At 39.9% G+C, this 16,426-nt stretch overlaps 1 protein-coding gene across 1 annotated transcript in view; it reads left to right on the top strand.

The window, feature by feature from the left end:
• The first annotated feature begins 7,140 nt into the window (after positions 1-7,140).
• The window catches only part of LOC124805709 (leucine-rich repeat-containing protein 24-like), a 677,046-nt gene continuing 667,760 nt past the window's right edge, over positions 7,141-16,426 (top strand). Inside the window, exon 1 of the mRNA XM_047266278.1 lies at positions 7,141-7,236. The gene's annotated coding sequence lies outside the window, so the exon portion shown is untranslated. The remainder of the gene's footprint in view (positions 7,237-16,426) is intronic.

Here is a 16,426-nt window from a genome sequence, read left to right as displayed (position 1 = left end):
TCTTGGCACTTCCTTAACGAACGACATAGTCCAGTTGTATGTAATCTCACAATTTTGTTCTAGATCTTCCCTTCTTATTGTCGCTTTTGGTTCCTGTACACATCGTATATTACTCGTCTTCCTATATAGCTTATGCCTCCTTTCATTAGAAATTCGGACATATTGAGTCATTTAACATTGTGGAACGCTTTTTCTAGGTCTACAAATCCAATGAACGTGTCATGACTTTTCTTAAGTGCCTTCGCCATTAGAATCGCAGCATCAGAAATATGTCTGTCGTGCTTTTACTTATCGTAAAACAAAAGAATGATCACCTAAGAGAGAAACTTTACGCATCCCGTGAAAGGACACTTACAATGTTTCAAGAACCGGTATTGAAGAATCGAGGAATTTTGTACAGACACCTACGTACCTATTGCTCCTTTATCACGAACACTTGTGTGCAGGTGGTCATAGATATAATAACGGATATTTCTGTTGCTGACTGAGGACTGTGTACCGAACAACATTACATCAGTATTTACATTATCTGCAGACTATTAGTTACAGCTATTACAAGTCGTATAATTTTAGGTTGGTAAGTACCTCCAAGCACATGCGGCAAGAGCAAGTCATTAATGTCTTTGTTCGACTGGACAGCAGTTCAGGTGCTGAATTGTAGAAGCAAGGAAGCAAAACGGTTTGTCTATATTGACAGGCATGGTCCAATTAGTAGTACCGTTACGACCTTGCAAAAAACATCAGGTCGTAAATTTTGTGACTTATCTGTGGTAAGACTGTTAAACATAGAGAAAAAAATAAGCAACACGTGGATGCATGTGCATATCAAATTACCACATATGAAAGAATCTCTTATTATACCCGTTATACCCTGTGTACAGGATGTATCATGCATGATTAATAGCTAAAAGTGACGCAGGTGAAAATGCAGGAAATGGAAGTAAGAACGTGTCAGTAAACATGGGTCGCAAACTAATATACGTGTTCTTACGAGGCGCCGCTGACTTCATACTGAAATTTTTGTTATTTGGTATAAATGTATGTGAAATATCAGATCAGAGTAGTTAAGAGATTGAAACCGGACTGAAAGCATACTGTTATTCAGAATGTAATATATATATTTTCTCATCCACGAAATGAAAACACAAATAATTGGTTGCTATTTTCAAAGGGTTCTACGATAACGTCCCGAATCAAGAGTCAACTTACAACATCAGCTATTAGGAAAATTACTGAGACATTGTGTTTCAAATATACAGAATGAAATGTCCAGTTGGAGAAACGGTGATTATGCAGACCGTAGATGCAAGAGGACTTCAAAAAGTAATTTACACATCATTATGAGAGGCCAAGTAACTTCAAAGTGATGCAGATACTTGACATATTTCAACATAGCCACTGCAAACAAAGCTCGGAACGTTCCACCAGTCGTTCATTCCTCGACTATAGAAATCCGGAAATCGTAGACTTATTCGAGAACCGTCGTGTGAACTTCATTGAAGGAAAATATATGTCGACCAAACGATTTTCCTCGATAGCCTGGTCATCGTTGCATGTGGTCGATCTCTACTGCCTTCCTTCGCGAGCAGTGCCACCAACGTTAGTTCGGTCTTGTTCAGAGTTTTGGACACCATCTTACTACGACTGGATGGGACATTGCATTTGGTGTATTTATCGCCAGTCTTTCATGGTGAATCTGTGTGTAATTTAGACATTTAGCCCACAAATATTGTACTGTCCCGCTTACTTCAAATCTGGAGTACGTTATCGACTGACACGCAATCTCACTCGCGCACGTCAATGCATCTGTTATCCGAAACGCAGCAGAACTGCGTCTGCAGTAAACACGGAGCATCTACTGTCTTCTGACAATGCGACACTCTTGTTGCGCAGTGGTATAATTGTGGGACTATATATGTAACGTACGTACTGAAGTTCCTGTATGCCTTTCCAGGATCGGATTAGCAAAGAAATTAATTCACATTTGCCAATTTCATAGTTTCTGGATGGGTATTTTTAAGCATCAGATGTAAGCGAGTATTTGTGCCATTCAGACTGCCGCGAGTGGAAGCAGTGCTGTGGTGAAATTATAGCCGACATGATAATGTTAGTGGACAGACAAAAAGAAAACCTGCTCTCCCCAAGGAACGTCTTACGTAAGTTATGAACATCCAGCTGTGTGGTACGACGAACGTGTGGCTTATGATCTGTAAACTGTAAAGATTCATCTTCATGTTCGGGATGTTATGACGTGGTCAAATGAATGTCTGGGAGGAAGCCAATGTCTCGTCTTCATCCGCGGAGGACATCTTCAAGTGGTGTCGTAGATTCTACCAAATGCTGTGATTGTATGGTATTGATGGCCTTGAGTCCCCACCTGGGTAAGTTCGGTCACAGAGTTGCAAATCTTTTCTGTTGACTCCACATTGGGCGACTTGCATGTTGATGATGACGAAATGATGAGAACAACGCAACACCCACTCCCCAATCGAATAAAATCTCCGACATAACCGGGAATCGAATCCGTATAACTAGCAGTCTTAGAGGCGGGTACAGTGTCATCACTGATAATGTTATTACGTCCCTCCCACTTGCAATTGTACTTTACAGGACAAATTTGACTCTTTATGGATCAATGGGAAAGAAAGTAATGTCATCTATCTTTATGAAAAACAGTGAGGTTACTTGGGTGCCCTATGTCTCGAAAAAGAATCGTGCTATGTTTCTGCTTATCACTGAGCATCATGCCACGATTGTAGGTGGTGATACTGAAAGTCACAAACCATACATCATTTTGCATTAAAACACCACCAAAGGGGGTGTCGATAGAATGGACAAGATGGTCAATGAATATTCTGTGAAAAGAACCACAAGAAGATGCTCTCATTCCTCAGCATTGTCGGCATAAAGTGCCTGAATGCTAATTTATTATGGAAGACAAAAAAACAGCATCTACCGTCAAGCTACACGCACTTGAGGAGAAATTTTCTGCTGATTCTTGCCAAGGAGTTAATTGTACCAGAAGTTAAACTACTACTTAAACGACTCATAGTACTTCCGAAGATGGTAACAACAGCAATGAAAAATCTTGTTCCAGAACGAAGGGCTACGGGAAGAGAGGATGGTGAACCTCCAACTAAGTCCAGCTTCCAAAAAGAAGTCAGTGTCAGTTGCATCCAAGAAAGTTTGACAGAAAGTGTCCTTTGAGATGCTCAAAAAATGTAAATACATAAAAAATTTGAAGAAAACCACAAAAACTGAGTGTGTTCCATGCAGTGACAACATGAAGTGGACACATACTAGGAAACCAGATAGCTTCTCCTTTTTGTTCAGTTTTGTGGTCATTTTCTCATTTTTGTTCCGTCAGATTCGGCAAACAACTAGCATAATATTTTCTAAAGAAGTTATTCAATGTGTGTTTGAGATTGAAGAAAAATATGAAAACAGGTATTACCTTAAACTTTGTTTTTACAGCCTTAGCATTGTAGTCATAATTAGTTGTTTAAATTTTGTATGTTAACGAAGTAAGTGTATTTGTCATTCATATAAAATATATTAATGCATATTACATCAATTTCTAATCAAAGCTAACTGTCCTTGCTTCGGGTCCCATTTGATCCCCCTTGGTAAACGCTCTTGACGCTGCAACTTGGTCCTTCGGGGCTCTGAGTGCTTCTCTGACGACTGCTAGGTCCCCACGTTCTTCCGTCTCTTTTGTCGAGCGCTTCCTTCTTGACGCTGTGTTCCGCCGTGGTTCATCCATTTCTGCCAAAACCGTCGAATAATGGCATCGCTCCTACTCAAATGCCGAACGATTCGCCGATTACTCCAACCGGCTTATTCGAACCCATCTACACGTCACTTCTCAGACGCTTACATTTGCGTATGTTGTTCAAGCGACGGTCTGCGAGGCATAGTTACAGTCAAAGTGAGTATGCGGAATGGAATTCACAAAGACCTTATGTCCTGGTATCGACATTTCCCCTGTTTACTATCTATGCCGGTTGAACGGTGAAATAGCGCTGCAGCATCACACATTCAACCATCGGCCGCCAAACTTTACAATTTAGCAGTGTCTACCAGTATCTGTTTGAATATCAATTTTTGACCAATTTTCGTATCTTCTTTGTTGTGTGTCGTATTTTATTCCCTTAGAGAGCAGTTTAACCCTCTATTGTATGGTGTTGCCATTTGGCAACAAACCATAAATTTATCTGTAATATTAAGGAAACTACTCCTATATCCAAGCTGTCGCCCTATGGCAATACGCATGGCCCAGCTGAATCCAGCTTTACGTGTTTATCATCATTATATCGGCAGAAACGGTCGAAAATTGGTAATCTTTGAACGAGATAGAGTGTACGTAAACATATGCAAAAGCAGTTGAAAGAGTGAATTATTTCTGTCACTTATATCAAATCTGTTTAGACTTTTAAGATACGTGAAATGTTAGTACACATTGATAATTAATATTATCGGTTTGTTACCGTATGCCAACGAACATGAAATATTGAATAAATCAGTATGTGTGGACTCAAGTATGGTTGCTACCACATTAATATGCATTCGAAGAGATTACACAAGCAACAGAAAATTGCTGTGAATTTAATTTAAGATAAAACAAGAAAGAGCTAGCCCTAAAGCAAGGTATTTCTGATCCTTTGTACATTTTTACACATCGTATCGAGACATTATATTTCTTAAACTGCTAGGGAGAGCGGCTTTTCTTCCAAATATATTTTGTGTGGTCGCCATACTTCAGTTCAGAGTGAGTTGACCTTGTGATGAATAACGTAGCTCTACTTTGCTTTTATTATTGTGAAATACAACCAAAGTTAGGTTCTCAGATGTGTGTTAACATGCCGGACGAAACCGCATAACCGATCGTATTGCCAAAGGCACATTCTAAAGCAGCCCAGGCAGAGTTCAGGTGTATTCCTCCGCCGAGGCGTTTTGGAATAATAATCGGTCCAGGTATGATGATATCGGTTCTGGTAAATGTTGATTCATTGCTAAAGAGTACTGTTAATAATAATCGCACAATTGTAATGGTCTGGAACAAAAACAATCTACAAAATCCTCTCCGTTGAGCAAAATCTGCTGCTCATAATCCTTGCACTCGTTGCATGTGAGAGGGGTAGTAGCAGTTGTCATACAGGATACATATAATCCTGCATTGGATTACACAATGTTGGCATGCCACTCTCCTGGAGCTTGTACTAGGGTTCATCTCATTATCCTGTAAAACCCGGTCCTTCAAATCTGTTCTACGTACAGTCGGCCGCCTCCCTGCACGTTCGTTTGCCGGAAAGGACCCACGATCACACAAACGCCGATGGTTCAAATGGTTCAAATTGGTTCAAATGGCTCTGAGCACTATGGGACTTACCATCTGAGGTCATCAGTCCCCTTGAACTTAGAACTACTGAAACATAACTAACCTAAGGACATCACACACATCCATGCCCGAGGCAGGATTCGAACCTGCGACCGTAACGGTCGCGCGGCTCCAGACTGTAGCGCCTAGAACCGCTCGTCCACTCCGGCCGGCGCACAAACGCCGAATAAGGGCTTAAAATGTTTTGTGAGGGTACTTGTTTTTGTCCGTGGTGCCCGTCGACCGCTTCCATCTTCTTGGTTGCACACGAACACCATCTCGGCTTGTTACCGAGATGAATACAGGACCATTCCGCTGCTCACACAGTCTACAACACACAAGAAACACACGGACGTGATGAGAGGAACTGTCATTCGTCTGCGCTATCTACCGTGACAACGGTGCATTTCCATAATCATGTTCATAGGATCTGTTTTCCACCATCTTCAGTCAGGAATCCACCGCTGCAGTTTGTCGTTTTTTTAACGTTCGCCCTGTATAAGGGGAGTTTAAGTGACGTGACGTCACAAAAAGCAAATACGTACTTCAGCGTTGAATTAAGGTAACTGACGGACAGAACTATTTTAATGTGCGTTAGTCTCTACATAAAAGAGTTTGCCCTTTGTATATTATATTAATTGAAATGTAGATAATGTGGTGGCAACAATATCTGAGCCTCCTAAACCTTTCACAAATCGCTACGCCATCTTAGCAAAATAACATAAATGTAATTTTTACGAGATTTAAAACAACTGTAAGAAGATGATTATTATGTATTTTCTTAATGAAAATATTGCGTTGATTTTTGAACTTATTTTAACAGTTGTAAGTAATATTTTCGGAGTTATGGAGGGTTTATATTATGATCAACATTTTATTTAAAATTGATTCACCTGATACATGTGGTTTACAGTTGTATTTGTAAAACATTATATGTGTTATTGTACCCTAGTATCAGTAGAACGAACTCTATTTTTGGAAAAACCAGTCCTTTAACTTAATTTCAACACTGCATCACTAATTGTGTTATCGATACGTGACACGGTTTTGGAATTAACAAAATAAATAGGTACCCTAAGAAACCTATCTTTAGTCATTGTAGATACTCAATTAATGTAAAAAAATACAGGGAATGAATTTGACTAGTTTCATCATCCGAAATATAGACTTCTTCATCAATCGTAAAATACAATTACAGAAAGACTTTATGGCATCTACTGAATCATCAAGCAATCAGTAATGTCGTGCTGTTATTATAAACATGTCCTTTGTATAACATGCAGATTTTGCGTAATATCAATTTATTTTAGGGCTCAAGAATCTATCGAAATTAGTCGTCATCTATTTTGCTTAAGTAATCGACAGTCAACTATGAAATTATCTCATAGCTAAGGAGACATATTTTGTCAGTATTTGAGCTGCACATTGCTGTCATATCTGACAGTTCCGTTCGGAACCAGCGACCTGGAATCAGCTGCTGCCATAAAATTCGTCACGCTACACCGATGAAATCAACAATTCGTATTTTAGTACTGGTCTACTAAGAATCAAACTTATTAATGGAGCCCAAGTATAGCTAACGCAACAACGTCTTTAATACGACCAAACTGCATTTCTGTCTGTATGTTCTCTTTTGTACACTGTTACGAAATCCAAGCTATTCTGAGAAAGCACTAGCAAAACTACAGAAAAAAACTTGAACTCAGAATGCAGTCTACAAAATAACTTTTGGCAGGGTGGTGAAAGTATGTTTTTACTGTTACAGGTACTTTCAACCTCTGACATCTCACACGCGCGATCACACGCACTTCGCTTTAGAAAGCGGTCACAGTCGTCCTTTTCTTAAGCATCTGAAAACGGTAAGTTACTTTTTTATGATGTAAAATATCCAATATGTGTTTCAGGGATAATAGAGAAATAAATACCATAGACGAAATTGTCATTTATGTCGTACAGAAAAAAATTACATTTTTGATGTAACACCTCTCTATAAGGTTACTGCATTTACATTCGACTTCATTTCTTAAAACATGCGATAGTTAGCTGGAATATGTTACGTCTGCTATGTACTGTGAACAAATCCACCTCTGTAGCGATCTAGACGTCAAGTCCATATGAAGCATTTGTTTACACTGTGTTGTCCAAGATTCTGTGCGGACGACAATTAACACTTTACATCGTTTTAAATTATCCAGCACCATACGATAAGGTCACAATGGTGCTTAATATATATGCTTATGCAACAGCGTGTTTTACATCTCTTTCAATAGGTCCTCTGTAATTGTCTCCATGATCCGTAGAACCATATATTTCTTTCCAATCGACCAGGGTAGAATTTTAGCTGCTATGGAAATGACGTCCTATGCTTCCTCACAGAGCGCAGAGGAACGATGTGGGAGACCCGCCCCGCCTTACTAGGCAAGGTCCTAGCGGAGGTGGTTTGCCGTTGCCCTCCTTCGACCGTAATGGGAATGAATGATTCCGTGCTCGGGAAACGAGAACGCTACCACGAGACCACGAGCTGCAGAATTAGCTGAAGAAATTCTAGTTTGTAGCAAAAAATTCTTTCCATAGCTGTTAGCCTGTCAGAGAAGTTTTTAGAAACACTATCACTAAAATGATACTCAACTCACACCGGGAACAGTCACTGAAAAGTATGTGAGTTTTGAAGCAAATGTTAAGACTTTGTCCGATAATGTTTGTCATTTGTAATGTCGATAATCACATAAAATAAATTACTGTCGTTGGACAGGGCTAAGAGGAGTCAAAGCAGGCTTATAAATATTTGATTATTCCATAATGATCATTCGTTAACAAAAGTGAAACCAAGTTCGAAAGAGCAATTTTGAAACTGAATCCATTATGTAAGAATCGCAATGCAAGAAACAAAAGCCATGGCTATCGAAGGGATGCATAAAAATATGTTACAAGACTATAAAACTACGACAAAAAAGGTAAAAATATACAAATGTCGTTAAACACATAGGAAATCAAAGACTAAGACCAGAAATGACACATTGCTAAAATTTTGCAAGTTGATGCTTGTGCCTAAAGCAGTAGATGGATGTGAAACGTAAGTCCGCTCTCACGAGAATATAAAATGTACAGGCAGCTGAAGCGGAGTTTTTGCGAAGGGGAAGGCTGTGAACTTGAAAGACTAGCTGGGGAGTGAAGGTAAATCATTTATCTGCCGTAAATGATAAAGTACAGAAATGTAGAGGTAACTGAAATAAACATTTGTAGCGAATCTATGACGAAAAACTACATAACAAGTAATGTAGTACCATCCAGTGATGACGAGGAAGGTTGGGAAACCCCAAAAAAAGATGAACTAAAGAGTGACATCGGAACGCGGAAGTGCTTACATCTTGTAGTGTAGAGGACGAAGCTTTGTTACTATTCCAGCGCAGTCATTGTCTTATGACCATCTATATCAAAATTAGCAATCTGCAGTGTAATCTGACACAAGGTTACAAATTATCAAAAAGAAGCGAATGTAACTGCCACTCTTCAGTTGCAACATTGATACGAGGCCATCTGATAAAGAAAGCAATTGTCTGAAGCCCTGAAAGCCAGTTAGTGATAAGCAAAATGTAGCGATCGATGCGCAGCAGCCATTTGTCATACGTTAACGAACTTAGTTTCTTTATTCGTTTATTTGGGACGGTTTCGGGCCATACAGTCAAGTACAAATGCAAGAACTTGAGATACTGTTACTTTATACATATGATATGAGCATAAATTTATGATTTGTTCACCTTGTCTGCATAAATAGAAATAAATTAACACTGTAGCTATCAGACTAATGAATTAAGGAGCCAAACAAGTGACAGGTACTCTACAAGAATTACAGGTGTTGACACCTTCAGGAAAAAGTAGACAAACGTAAAGCAGTCATTGTACACTGCCCATTCACTTTCACTGGCATATTTTCGAACATTCGAACATACTGCAATATATATGATCTGAAAGAAACACAGAAGAGTAGGACTTATTCGCATTATTAAACACGACGTTGGATTTTCTTAAACGTTATTAAGTTTTCTGTTTCCGTAGTTTACAGAATGTAGTATTTCGAAAAGTACAAATTATTTACAAACAAAAAAATAGGTTGTTATGGCGTCAGAAACACAGAAGAGTAGGACTTATTCGCATTATTAAACACGACGTTGGATTTTCTTAAATGTTATTAAGTTCTCTGTTTCCGTAGTTTACAGAATGTAGTATTTCGAAAAGTACAAATTATTTACAAACAAAAAAATAGGTTGTTATGGCGTCCTATACCTACGAGGCCGTAATATCACTGAGAGTGAAATCGAGCGTAATGCTGCAAAATGCCACAGCACATAAATAAACAAAAATCGTTATATATAGCAAGTGAGGATGGCCTCGGCCTAATACTCAAACTCGCTGTAGGGAGTTGTTTCGGAAAATTCTAAAGGGTTTGTTTTTAATTACTTTTCCACTTTCATGTGTACATGTGTGACCTATAGCCACACGCTCAAGAACCTACTTACGAGTATAAAGCTCTTGATTTCTGCTTGGATTATGAATTGTACTGTCGCAACTATCACATCTGTGCAGTACTTGGAATTCTCTGACATCATCCATTACGCAGTTTGGAAAGAAATTTGTAGGTCTGATGCTCAGTAAGGAAAATGCCTGTCTGGTACGTCGTCATGAAGCGTTAGCGTTGACAATAAGTCACTGAGGAAATTAATAGTAGTTAAAATTTATACATTTCACTTTTTAGGAAGAAAATGAAGACTTTATGGAATACAACTTTGTGACATCAAATTTAAACTGAAATCAGCATTGAAATGAACAATAATAAACTGAAAAATATTGTGCCGAATCTGTAGCTTTATAGCTTTCTGTTTCACGAACATAGCTGTGTTAGCTGTGTTGCCCAAAAGCGCCTATCAGACGGAAGGTACGTTTCATTTCGTACCAGTGTGTTGCTTTTCATGAAGCGCCAAGACTCAGCTGTACAATTCGTTGTACGAAATGCAGTGATGGAAACGTCATAGCAGTGGAGGGTTGCCGTATAGTGCGTATAGTGGTTTGTTCCATGGTGAGATTCGCTTTCCAGTGAAATGCACACTGGAATGAATCCGACAAAAACTCGATGCAGTATTTCGTACAGTGCAATTCAAATGTACACTGCTGGCCACCGTAAATGCAACACCAAGAAAGACAAGAGGTAGCACAACAAAATTTATTTTGTAGATAACATGTTGACCAAGTGTCAAATGATTGCGTTTACAGACGTCTGTGACATGTGGTTCCTGCCAGAATCAGTAGCCAGAGTAGCCGCCATTGTTGGAGATCACCGCTGCCACACGTCTCGGCATTGAGTCAAAGAGACGTTGGATGTGTTCCTGGGGTACAGCAGCCCAAGCAGCTTCCACACGTTGCCAAAGATCATCTGGTGTGGCAGCTGGGGATGTAATCTGGGTCACTCGTTGAGCAACCATGGACCACATGTTTTCTATCGGCGAAAGATCGGGAGAGCGAGCCGGCCAGGGAAGCAATTCAATCTGGTTATTGACGAAGAACCTTGCGTGACACGTGACACGTGTGGTCGCGCATTATCCTGTTGAAATATGGCTGTGGCCGAGCCCTGAAGGTAAGGAAGGACAACTGGCTCCAGCACCTCGGATATGTAGCGCCGGCTATTTAAAGTACCGGCAATCCGTACTACAGGCGTGCGAGAGCAATATCCAATACCCGGTGCAAGACCAGTGTGGCGGTGCATAATGCAGCTGTCCAGCATCCTCTCTCCACGGTGTCTCCACACTAGAATCCGACCATCGTGGTGCTGCAGACAGAAGCGTGCCTCGTCAGTAAAGACAACGTCATTCCATTCTGCCGTCCACATCCGTCTGTCATCACACCATTGGCGACGGAGACGTCTGTGGATCTGCGTCAATGGTAGACGAAGCAATGGACGTCTTGCGGACAGCCACTCTGCTGTAAACGGCGTCGAGTGGTACGCACAGACACTGGATGATGCGTTACAGACGCAATGTGCTGTGCTATGGTTCGGGATGTCACTGAGCGATCCGTCACTGCCATGAGCGCAATTTGCCTATCAGCACGTGCAGTGGTGCACCGAGGTGAATGCGATCGACCACGTCGGTCCGTCGTACCCTCCTGCATCCAACGGTCACATATCCACATTACTGTTGTTTGGTTTCGTCCAACATGACTAGCGATTTCTCTGTATGATAATCCACAATCTCGGTAAGCCACTATCCTTCCTCTGTCGAACTCGGATACCTGATCAAACGATGTTCGCTGTTGTCTACGAGGCATAACTGATCGTCTTGTGAAACAACCACAAGGTAAACACACGTGCCGAACGTACACTCGTCGAAATCGCCCAGCGTTAAATGGCGCTATGAGGTGGCGCCACAGGCGCGCATGATGTGCATCTGCGCTGAAATTCTAATCAGTCGCATATCTCATCGCTGCAAACCCATGGTGTAATTTTCACTTGATTCGGATGCTTCCTTCAGGGTGTTGCATTTACGGTGGCCAGCAGTGTATCTGTCAGTGGTGGAAGTTCCCTGCACGGATGCTAAATAAGTCTGTATCAAGTGACGATGCCGCAGAAACTGAATGATGTTTTCTAGAGGACGTTATCTGTCACAAAATATTCCAAATAAATTCGCATGGCTGGGGAAGTGAATTTTCCTATATCCATCCACTGCAGCTTTATGGACTACTGTCAAGGCAGATTAGTGCAGTGGGAAACAAACACATAGTTACAGGGAGAATTACGGAAGGATACCCAAAGGGCTAGGTGTGTGTCCCGTTTTCTGGATTATCGTAATCTAAACACTGTTAAAGTTACTCCAAGAGAGGCCGTTCACTGGCGGTACCGTAGCATATTCCGATGACATTTTGGTGATTGTATTCCATGACTCAAGAGAAAAGATGGAGACGCACTTAAGTCATTTAAAACATTTTGTTCGCAACAAAAACTTACAGTAGCTCCAAACAGTATATACCACTTTAAAGGCAAGATAGTGATAAACCTACCTTAAAACTGGACCGTGCATCCATTCGAAGAACTAAAACACGCAAATATTTGGGTGTCATCCGTGACGAAAAACAGACTTTCATTACTCATATTAGGGATATAAGTCAGAGAATTACAAAAGTTCTGCGGATAACTGTGACACTGTTTACATACGAATGTCCGTTATCCACTTGCGTCTGAAATACTCGTATATCACGATTCCTTTTTGACAGCACTGATGAGCTCCGTCGCAAGTGTATTGCAATCGACATTACGAAGGAGAATATGTCGTAATCTAATTGCATCGAATTTACTAGGCTATTACTCAGGGTGACGGCACTTTTAGTACAACGTCTATTATAGCTTCCCAGATATTGTTAAGGAATTATCCAGTAGACATAAAAGTACGGTATCTTGAAGCTAGTGATTGGTAGCGCACAGAGAACAAAAGTTGGTCAGTACCTCTATAAACAGTTAAATGAATGGATACTTGCCTAATGGCAACGTGATTGGGATGCATGAAGTACAACATGAAGTATGCATGGATTATTTCCAAACATCCCTGATGATCTTCAACTAAATTATATAAAAATTTCCAAATGGATAATACATTTTCTTGACAGTTTTTTGCCCATATATTGTGTATTTATGTAAAATTGAGGAAATTATAATACAGACATGCTACTGTGGATTGGTAGCGCACCTGAACATACTTAGTTTAAGTAGATTAATGTACCGTATGCAAACAGTGAGTGGACGTAAGGTCAAAAACTACGTATGGCATATTCTGCAATGAAGAGAAGTGGCAGCTGATTAGTCTAGCGAATAAAACATTCACAGTTAAGGTAGATATACATTAAAATACCTGAGGTCTCGAGCAAGAAAGTGAAGTTAGTAGCATTCAAAAAAGGTCATAAGGAATTAAGAATTAGAAATTTCTAACGACCGCTGTGGATGGAGAAACATCAGCAGGAGTTATGGCAAGATCAAGATGAAGCTTTCCAACTATCAGAGTAGGCAATGCCCAAGGAACTACATATAGAAGACAATTTTGGTGAGTATAAACGACAGGGACAGGTTTGTTTCCTCCCGGGGCTCTCAACGAGAAAATGTGGATGATGAGTCCGCTGGTGATGCACTGTAGGATGCTGCCACAGCGCCACTCTGAGAGAATGTCTTGAAGATGTCGATGTAGCTGTACTTTGATGCACATGCTACCTATTGTTCCTCAGATTATGCATTTGCATAATTTTGTAATACAGTCACCATCCGATAGATCATTTAAAGTTGTCATAACCATGGCGAAATCCAAACACAAAATAGTTACATCGATAGAGGACAATCTGAATTCAAAGTCTTACCGATGAAATGCTGTTCATTAAAATTAAAGAATAGACGCCTTTGACTAGCAACATTCGTGAAACCCTGATAACAGAATTAGAGATGATAAGGACGAATTTTCGAAAAAAATTAATAAAATAATTACGTGGTAGTTGCTCACAAGAGTTTGTAGTCAATCAAAAAATAAAACTTTAAAAAATTTTTAATATTAAAATGGGAACGGCTGAAAGCTTACACAAAAACACAAGCAGAATAGAAACATTTGGCCAACTAACAGCACAACTAATAAGTTAGTCATAATGGATAAAGTAAAACAAGCAATCACCATATTATAATGAGACATAGAAACTTACTTAGCTGGCCAGATACACAAATCAATGAACAATTGTACGCCCTGATCTATGCCTTGAGGCACATCAAAGTGGCTCCTGAACATGAATACAACTAACTGGATATACACGGGTTACGATATTATACACGTTCAATCATCACATGGAAATAATTCTAACAAGGAACTCTTCAATGCTATTTCGACGAGTAGCTCGCAACAGATCTACAGTGCTTGTAGTCTTGATACAAAGTAGAGCAGTGACAAAGATAAACAAAGCCAACAATGCATTATACCTACAACAACAGTGACCGAAGTTGACATTTCGTCAGAATGAAACCCAATAAATTTCACAGAATGAGAAAGAAGTGACACATGAAATATTTGCGTTTCTGCAAGTTGAGTCAGTGTCATGTGTGTGTGACGTACGACAGACTGTGCGGACAGTGAATATGAGGAGTACAAAGATGACGATACGTGCTCAAAATTATTTTGTACAGTTAGTTCATGAGCCCACTCGAAGTGTAAATGGTTGCGAAAGCACACCTGACCTCTTAGCAACAAATAATCCTGGACAAATAATAAGTATCGTGACGAATAAGGGGTTAGCGACCGCAAGACGGTTGCTGCTAGGCTGAATACCGTAACACAGACAACAATCAAAAAGAAACGCGAAGTATATATATTTAAAAAAGCTGATAAAAATGCTCTTAACGCCTTTTTAAGAGAGAGTCTTCACTCCTTCCGATCGGATCTTGTAAGGGTAGAAAAGTTGTGGAAAGATTTAAAAAACATAATATCGACAGCAATTGAGAGATATATACCACATAAATTAATAAGTGATGGTACTGATCGCCCATGGTACACAAAAAGGGTCAGATCGCTGTTGCAGACGCAGCGAAAAACACATGCCAAATTTTAATGAACGCAAAATCCGCAAGACTGGCAAAGTTCTGCAGAAGTTAGAAACATAGTAGCAGAAGTTCGAAATCTGGCAGGAAACCCAAAGAGATTCTGGTCATACATAAAGTACACCAGTGGAAAGACGCAATTAATATCTTCACTGAGCGATAACAACGGCGAAGTCACTGATGACAGCGCCACTAAAGCAGAGTTACTAAACATGTTTTCCAAAAGTCCTTCATCAAGAAGACGAAGTCAATGTTCCTGAATTCTAATCATGAACAACTTCCAAGAGGATAAACATAGAAGTAGATATCCTCGGTGTAGCAAAGCAGCTTGAAGCACTTAATAAAAGCAAGGCCCCGGTCCAGATTGTATACCAGGCAGGTTCCTCCCATAGTATGCTGATACAATAACTCAATATTTAGCAGTAATATACAACCGTTCGCTCAAAGGAAGATCCGTACCTAAAGACTGGAAAATAGCTCAAGTCACACCAATACCCAAAAAGGGAAGTAGGAGTAATCCGCTGAATTATAGGCCCATATCACTAACGTCGATCTGCAGTAGGGTTTTGGAACATACAGTGTATTCAAACATTATGAAGTACCACGAAGGAAACGATTTATTGACACATAGCGCGGATTCAGTAAGTATCGTTCTCGCGGAACATCAGTAGCTCTTTATACTCATGAAGTAATGAGGGCTAACGACAGGGGATGTCAATTAGACTTCATATTTTTAGGTTTCCAGACGGCTTTCGAAACCGCTGCTCACAATTGTTTTCTAACCGAACTGCATGTCTATGGAATATCGCCTGAGCTGTGAGACTGCGTTCAAGATTTACTTTCAGAAAGGTCACAGTTCGTAGTAACACAGTTCTCAAAAGCAGGCAGCACTTAGATACATGCTCCACAGATTAAACACAGTGCCATTAGATACAGACAAATGCAAAATAGTAATGAATACTATAATACAAATAGCCACAAACAATGAATATAATGAGAACTTAGTAACAAAGCTGAACAAGAAAATAAACAGAAAAGAACAAACACCCAACTGTCTCCAACAGAACTGCAAAATCACATACAAACAAATACACAAAGTACAAGAATAGAAACAACATAAAGTGTGAAACAAACATAAAGTAAAATATGGTACACAGTGACATACAGCCACAAATACACACACAGAATATCCAATATTTTCAAAAAACAAGGCATAAGAATAGCACACTACATCAACTTCTCAATTGAGAAATACTTCCCAAAAACAATAGGAAAAAGCGATCTTTGTCAGAAATCTGGGATAAATCAACTGAAATGCAATACATGTGATGGAAGATACATAGGTCAAACCAGGAGGACATTTGACACCAGATACAAATAATATGTAGGCGTATGGAAGTACAGGAGAAGTCATTCCACTTTTGCAGAACACTTACACCAAC

The sequence above is a fragment of the Schistocerca piceifrons genome, chromosome 7 (assembly GCF_021461385.2).
Source record: "Schistocerca piceifrons isolate TAMUIC-IGC-003096 chromosome 7, iqSchPice1.1, whole genome shotgun sequence".
Taxonomy (NCBI): Eukaryota; Metazoa; Arthropoda; class Insecta; order Orthoptera; family Acrididae; genus Schistocerca; species Schistocerca piceifrons.
The sequence above is the reverse complement of the archived record's forward strand: the minus strand, read 5'-3'. Positions and strand labels throughout refer to the sequence as shown.